Here is an 8,431-nt window from a genome sequence, read left to right as displayed (position 1 = left end):
AGATGAGACTATCTCAGATGTAATCGCAATGTTCCTTAAAAGTAGAAGGGACAGAAAGTTCAGAATCAGAAGGAGCAGTGATGATAGAATGATCATGGAGAGGCAGAAGCATGTTAATTAGGGGAAGAAAGCCACAGAGAGAGGCAAGGTCGCCGGTTTTGAAGGTGAAGGAAGGGGGTCAGGAGCACATGGATATAGGCAGTCTCTACAAATGGGAAAAGGAAATGGATTCGCCCTTAGAGTGTCTGGAGAGACATGCCACCCTGAAAAACCTTGATTTTAGTCCAGTGAGTTCTCTATTGGACCTTTGGCTTATAGAACTACAAGACAATACATTTGTGTTGTGTTAACCGCCAAGTTTGTTTTAATTTGTTGAAGCAGTGACAGAAAACTTAATACAGCTACCATGCTGTGAGGAAGTCTTTCGACTGACAACCCAAGCTAAGGACTCAGCCAATTAGCCAGCAGCATTCACTAGAGAGTAAGTGAGTGAGTAAGTAAGTCTTCAGAAGATTCCAGCTTCCAGCCTTGGAGATGTCCTGCCACAGCAAGGGGAGCAGACATGAGCTGTCCCTGCCGAGCCCTGCTTACATGTCTGAAGAGACTGTCGAAAACAAAAACAAATGAAAAAAAAACAAATATAAGAAAGTTTGTGTTGCTTTATTCCATGCTTTGCTCAACTAGGGAAACTTTCTGGTCGGGGAGCAATTGTTGATTACGGAGTTTTGGAATTTATATATTCATAAATTACAATAAGCACCAACCCATGCCTAACTGCTGAGGATTTCCTATCTTGTTAAATTATCAGACCCATGTTTGCAAATAAGATTCTAGAAACAGTAAGCATTAAGTAAGGAAGTATGCCGATGGCCACCCTCACCGTTAGAAGAATCACCCGTCTCCAAGACGTGTGGCCTCTATGTTCTCTACCGGGTATAGCACTGCGGCAAGTATCAGAGTCTTTGAAAAACATTCCATTTGGATGATTCCTGAGATTCATATGAATAACCAAGAACCTGGATTCCATGATGCATAGCATGTAGAACACACAGAAAATCGTGGAGGACCATCTACCAAATATAGGTACCTATCTTAATTCAGATTTTTCCTCTTCTTTTGAAGAAAAGACAATGTCACAGAACTACCATGACTGTGAATTTGGCATTGTTATTTTCAGCCATGCATCTTCTTTGTATTTTTGCTCCTCAGAGAAAATAATATTGTTTTGCATCTTTCCACACCTCAGGTATGGTATTACCAACCTGAAACTTAATTTTTGGTCACTATTATATTTTTAAGGTTTATTCATTGATACTCGTAGGTCTAGTTTACTAATTTCTAATGGCATATTCTTTCTGTTGTTAACAGACATTTTTTCTTTTTGTTTTAGCTTTCTACTTTAACTAAAAATGCTATAATCTGTGTTGTTTACACATGTCTCTGGTTACATCTACTAGAGTTCCTGTGCTATGTATTTAGGGATGAAGTTGATGAGGTAAAGGAGATACACGTCTTCAATTTTGCTGGATATTACCAGATTGTTCCCCAAACAATTTTTAATTCCATGACAGTATATGAGAGTTCCACTATTCTATATTCTTGCTCACATCTGCTATTATCAAACATTTTAGATTTTGCCAGACTAAGTCTGGAATTATATCTAATTGTGGTTTCCCCAAATTATGAGGGAAGCTAGGCAACCTTTCAGATGTTTAAAGGACCATTATTTTTCCCTTTTCTGTGAATTACCCCTTATCCGCTGCCTATTTTTCTATTGAGTTTTGTGTGTGTTGTCTCATTTTGTTAAGTATCTTTAACATTTCGGGATAATAATTTGTTTTGTTATATACTCCGCAAAACTCCTCTCCCAGTGTTGTGGCATGTCCATTTACCTTGTTTATGGCGTCTTTTGTTTCTTATTTACTATATCTCAAGGTGATACGTATATTTTTAAATACTTTCTTCTAAACTTTTTATGTTTTTGTTTGTGTATAGTGGTAGAGGTTAAATTTTATTTTTTTTTTGACAGAGATCTTTCATTTCTCACCAGCATTTATTTAATAGTCTCGTTATTCTCCACTAACTTTTAATGGCATTTCTATTATATTGTGTATATATATGTATATATATATGAAACTACCATAGCTTTATGAGTTTGCATACACTATTATCTCTGTCTGGAATGTCCTTTCTGGGTTGATTTGCAAATATTCTACTCATCTGTTGAGTCCTAGCTTACCTATCACCTCCTTTATAAGGTGGCTCTTTCCCTTCTTCCTGCTTCTCTATGTTGATTATGATCTGATTGCAACATGCATCAGACCGTAGATGTTTATGTGGAGACAGTTTTTGCTGCCAGATTTTTAGCTCTTTTGAGGCTAAACACATTGTCCTACTATTTTATACTGCTAAACACCTTGCAGATATTTAATAAGATTAACTAAATGAATACATTAATGAGTGAATCTTCAAAACAGAACAGCTTGAGTGACACTTGGTAAATTTGAATAATTCATCTTCGTATCTCTGGCCTCTCTTTTCCCCTTGTTTTGCTGACTTTGTTGTGTAGAGACTTTAACATAGTTACTATGGATGAAATTTTTCTTTATAAAAATTGCTTCTTATGACCATAATTCGTAGATATATGATCTTATTGGATTCTTCATTTCTATTTTTGTTTGTTTGTTAATAAATGACATCTGAGGACTAAATCAGTAACCTTACCTACAAGGCAATCTGCTTTATCTAAAAATCCCCAATGCTGTCGTGTTGAGGTGGAGGGCAAGTTTGCTTTGCATTCTAAGCAACTACAGTTTGGTACCTAAAGCTAAAATCCACAAAGCATACTAAAGACTATGAACTCATTCAGTTTTACTCCATTATGTTTAGATACTCTCTAGTTCCCTATAAGATATATAGGAGACTCCATAAATAGTTATTGAATGTTTGCACGATAATAAACATATGTGTCTTCACGTGTTCTACTTGTGAGATTTTATAAGATCTAGGACCCTCACAGGTAATAAGGAGCATAACTATTTCCTGTATGTTATTTCCATCAAAGTACACATCTCCACTCCAGTGAAGCAGGCCAGACATCATCATTGTCAGTGTGACCCAGAAGTTACCATAGTCATTTGCTTCTGGTATTATTTGAAAGTAAATTTAGTCTACCTATTGTAGATAACGTTTTCTTTTAAAGATTTTATTTATTTATTTATTTATTTATTTATTTATTTATTCATTCATTCATTCATTCATTCATTCCTGAGAGACACACAGAGAGAGGCAGAGACACAGGCAGAGGGAGAGCAGGCTCCCTGCAGGGAGCCCGACATGGGATTCCATCCCAGGGCCCGGGGATCACGCCCTGGGCCCAAGGCAGACGCTCAACCACTGAGCCACCCAGGGGTCCCTGTAGATCATGTTTTCACTCGCGGTAAATACTCAGGTGATTAGCAGTCCTTCTTTATTGCTGTCAAATTTGCTATCGACTAAACTCACAGTAATAAATGCTACCATTGACGTCAACAGTTCAAAAGAGTGAAAAGCACAGTCTTTGCAAGAAAGTATGGTCATCAAAATCTCCTACTCAGCCAGTCACTGCGGCTGCAAGATTTACCTTAACTTGGGAATGTGGAAGTTTGGGTTTCACACGATACAGGTCAACAAAACACACACAGCTCCGCCTGGTTTAGAGTCTGGTTACAGCCAATTCCACACTATTTCTGCACCAAGTTAAGCTGTGTCTCTGATGCCTCTAATTCGCTTAAGGAAAGAGCAACCATTTCCAAGATTTCACTCAAATTATTGTCTTAAGCCATGCTTAACAGCCTGGGCTTTTCTCTAGATCTTTCTTTTCCTTATCTCTAGAAATATCCTTCCATGGTTTGCTTTTTAAGGTGTTCTGCCGACATGATTTCTAAAATCGGTCTGTTCAGTTCCTGCCCTGGTTTAATCTATTAAACATTTGAGCTTTCTTTCTTACTTTCTTAACTCTTTTCTGGTGGATTTCCTTTTTGAACACTTCTTGCCTCTACTCTCCTACGCCTCCTCCTCACCCCACACACAAAGATTTTCCACTTCCTTTCCCCCTCAGCCATATGGGTTCCCAGTTTTCTCTTCTCCTCTGTTCATGTCCATGTGAAAACACACACACACACACACACACACACACACACACACACCTCACAAACCTATTTTATCTCAAATTAGTGTTGTAAGCCCCAAATTTGCACTTAAATCACTCCTGTCTATAACTTCTGCTGGACTCTTCCTCTCTTTAGAGTTCAGTTTCCTTGTCTGTAAAATGAGATGGTTGGAAGAGTTCTGTTTCAGCATAAACATGACTATGACTCAATCAATCTAACAAAGTCTTCCTCTTTGGTAACCTCAAATGATAATGGCTTATTTACCACCAAATAGGCTACTTTTCACAAACAACGTCTCAAGGAGCACTCTGGCTCTCAGCACATTCAATGCAAAACTGGATCAGAAAGATCAGATTCTGGCATCCTAGCTACATTCAACTTAGCACAACATGAAGCGACCTGGTTGGGAGGACACGGCAAAAGCACAAGAAGCTGCTAAATGGAAACTGGATTAGGGTAGTCACGCAGAAAGATGCAAGCCCAGATGTCTGTGACATCCCAGACGATGGCAACCAAAGGAACTGGGCCAGTTTCAGGGCTTCAGGGAGACCTTGATAGGAAAGAGAAAAAAAGGAATTTAGAAACTTGGTTTAGAACTTGGTAATTTACAGCTAAGTTTAGAACTTAGAAATTTAGAATAGGTTTTTTTTTTCTTTAGTAAAATATTTACTCAGAAATTGAGTTTGGAGGTCCAGAGACAAAGTAAAAGGCACTTCCAAAGCCTTCAGTAGATACAGAATCAGAGTTAAAGGTGAGATCCATAAAAGGAAGCATGAGCCCAGAGTCCTTAGTAGTTTTGTACCCCCTTCCCCAAAGGGCATAATTCTGAACACAATGAGCAGAAATAGATGGAATTTATTTTTAGCTAAGGTATCTGTTTGAATGCCTCTTATGAAATTCCTAATTGCATGATGCAAGTACTATGCTGTCCAGGTAATACAAGAAATACAATTATATTTCCTCCATTCTGTTCGGTAGACAGCACAACAGGAGACTGCAAATGGTCTGCTTCAGAAAAGCAGCTCTTTCTGAACAAGGAGAATTCTTGAAAGGAATTGTCTACTTCCCGAAATGAAAATTGGTAAAGATGATATCTTCCAAAAGTTTGATTTATTGAACATTCTTCTTAATTTTTCAAAGAAATAAATCTTTTTTTGAATCAAGAATATGCATACTACAAATCCTTCTGGAAGGTGGGTGATTGGGTTGAATAACTTTAAAGTTAAAAACAAATTGTATAGCTGAGTAAGGTGGCTGTTATTTCTAGATCCACTTTGCAGAGGTTATGGAGGGTCAGCATGATCTAGTATTTGGAAGGTGGTTGCAGAGGGCAAGAAATGGAACTGGGATTTGAACTCAGGCCTCTTGACTTTAAGCCCTATGCCCCTCCTAGTTCATTCCCAGTGACTTTCACCCAGGCTGTGGTGGATTTAAAAGGGTATATTCTTTTAACTTGTATGTACTTAGTAAATTAAATATGAGAATGTAACAGACATAATGAACATCTCAGCAGAATCACTCGATGATCACTGACATCTTCCTTGCACTTACATCTCCCTTCTCCATCCCCAGCCCAACCCTGGGTAACAAGGATTCCCTCCCTCCCTCTCTCCCTCCTTCCTTCCTTCCTTCCTTCCTTCCTTCCTTCCTTCCTTCCTTCCATCCTGTCTTCTTTCCTCCCTTCCTTCTTCTCTCTCAGTTAGCTTTTTAAGAGTTTGTGTGGACAGTGGTGCTATATACACTAGAGCTCCCTGGCAAAAGGAAGATCCATTCATTGACTTCTTGATTAAATCATTCACTGAGTGTTAAGTGGGTCATCACTCCTTGCAAGTCCTTGTGTGAGGTACGTAACTGGGCATCATACAATGTTTATGCTAATGGATATAGCAGCCTAATCTCTTTTGCTCTGTGTAATTGGAAAAGGTTTCAGATGGTTGAGGTTTGGAGGAAATTAGGAAAATGAATCTTAGTTCAAATAATCAAAAAGTCCTGTATGAAGAAGAAACGGAGCTGATTCTGATTCAGCTCTAAAATATATTCAAGCCCCTAAACACATGTTTTCAAATATCGGTGCAAAATGAATGCCAGAGTCAATGTCAACTGGTACAGTGCGTTATCTCTCCCCATCAGAGTAAATGAATCCAAGATTGCTTCCCTTAGCCTTACCTCTCCTTCTTGTCCGTCCCTCTGCTTGGAGGAAAACGCCTGCTGATGGCACTTCCTGGCACGACAGCAACTCTGATATTCTCAGTGCACTTTGCCTTTTGGAGCTTCCTTAACTCAGTGACCTACCCGTGCTGGCCAGAGCTGCATTAACCAGGTCCCGCCCGCACAGGAGAAATTCCTTTCATTCATCAGCAGATAAGGAGTTTTGACAAGCCTCTCTGGGGAGCAAAAGGGGAAAACATGCACACAAAAGATTGCCCTGTAATACTGGGAAGCACAAAGTGAAGGAGCCAAAGAAAGACCGAAGGAAGCTTTGAGGCAGCCAGGGCAGACAGGGAGTCTGCTATCAGAATTAAATGCGATGCAGTCCAGAGCCCTCTCTCTGTCTCTACCTGCTTCTTCTCAATGTCACTAGCGGCCCACAGTTTGATACAAAACAGATCCCCAGAAGTATGCCAGTAACTCCTCAGGACCACCAGGGCAAAAACAAAAACATTCAGGGCTTGACACTTAGCAGGGCAGCTTGCCAAGCGTATCACATGTGAAAAGAGCTGCTCGGAGAGAATAATCTTGCTCATGTTCACAAGGCCGGGTGTTAAGTCTCTGAGAACCCAGGCCATTTTCCATCCAGGGCAGCCTACGGGGCTGGGAAAAGCACTTTGCTATGAACAGCCAGAAAGGGCAACTATGCGTTTTGTGGAAGGAGAGCTGAAGGAGAGCATGGAAGGTCAGTTGTGGGAGAATGGAGAAAATTAGTCTACCTTTTGCCTTGAGTCCCAAGACACTGAAGTGACCCTGCCTTGCAAGTATATATTCCACACACACTCTTTACGTAAATCTTTTCTGCAAACCTGGCCTTGAGGAATTCTGGTGCCCGGCCTACCAGTTTCATGATGTGTTAATTTTCATGTAGCACAGTCTAATCGAGATGATAAGATGGGCTTTTCCACCCCACCAAACTTTTCTTCATTGGTCTAACAGATATGTCTAGAGCACCTACTACTGGCCAGACATGTTCCAAGTGCCGGCACGAAATCAAGGAACAAAACAGATACTAAAACCTCTCGCTCTTGAATCTCATCCTCTAGGAGGGTTTCCCAGATATGTAGCATATTAATCACGGCAGAGAAATTGGTAAATGAGAAATACAAGGTTTGGTTGGCTACAGTTGATCTCACAACTCATTGTTAAATATTTAATATGCATTGTACAGTGTGTTTTAGGTGCTGGGCTGGGGATAAAGCAGGAACCAGAGGGATCCACCTCCCGTCCTCCTGTTTCTTATATTCTAGTGGCTGTGCCCATCATTTAACTCTGCTCTCTCATTCATTTCTTATCTCCTCTGGGCTGAGAGGGCGAAGGGGGATAATCCCTGCATGCTGTATTTTCTACGTTCCTTTGTCAAATGGCTTTTGACTTGTTCTTCCAAGAGTAGGCACTGGCTCAGCTTTGGAGGGCGGAGCAGCTGCCCTGCTGCTTCCTTTCCTCTCTGTCTCAGGAGATGGCTGCCTCTCCTGTGGACATCAACTCTTCTAGCCATGATTCAAAGCCCTGAGAGACACTCCTTCCTCCTGGGCTCTGGGAAAGCCTCCTCCTCCCACTGTCCTTCCAGACCCTTTGGATGGTAGTGGCTTCCTGTTCTGAGTTGCTTCACCATCTCCCTTTTAACTTTCCTGCTTTTTGATAACCTGTGTGACCAAATCCTTGCATTCAATTTCCTGTTGTTGAAGGACCTAAACGGTTTTTGTTTTCCTCAAGGGACCCTACGTGGGAAGGAGTTTTGACCAAAATATTAGAAATGTGATTAGCAAAAGGAAAGGGGAACTGTGGATATATAAGAGATGGTATGTCTAAGAGAAAATACCGACCGCATCAGTTTGCTCAGGCTGCCATAACAAATGTTGTAAACTAGGGGCTTGAACAACAAAAATTTAATTTCTTGCAGTTCTGGAGGCCAAAAGTTCAAGATCAAAGTGTCAGCAAGTGTAGGGTCTTCTGAGGCCTCTCTCCTTGGCTTGCAGATGGCTGCTTTCTCTCCACGTCCTCATATGGTTGTTCTGCATTCCTGGCCCTGGTGTCTCTTCTTATAAGGATATCAGTCAGATTGAATTAGT

At 40.5% G+C, this 8,431-nt stretch overlaps 1 long non-coding RNA gene across 1 annotated transcript; it reads right to left on the bottom strand.

Annotated features, from left to right (window-relative positions):
- Positions 1–357: 357 nt before the first annotated feature.
- LOC144300162 (uncharacterized) lies at positions 358–6,653 on the bottom strand. Its single transcript, XR_013366756.1, has 3 exons — positions 6,318–6,653; positions 4,551–4,701; positions 358–604 (listed from the first exon to the last, which is right to left on the bottom strand). It is a non-coding gene; the product is annotated as an uncharacterized LOC144300162 (long non-coding RNA).
- Between the last annotated feature and the right edge of the window lie 1,778 nt (positions 6,654–8,431).

The sequence above is a fragment of the Canis aureus genome, chromosome 28 (assembly GCF_053574225.1).
Source record: "Canis aureus isolate CA01 chromosome 28, VMU_Caureus_v.1.0, whole genome shotgun sequence".
NCBI classification, from domain to species: Eukaryota; Metazoa; Chordata; class Mammalia; order Carnivora; family Canidae; genus Canis; species Canis aureus.
This window is presented reverse-complemented; position numbering and strand designations above follow the sequence as displayed.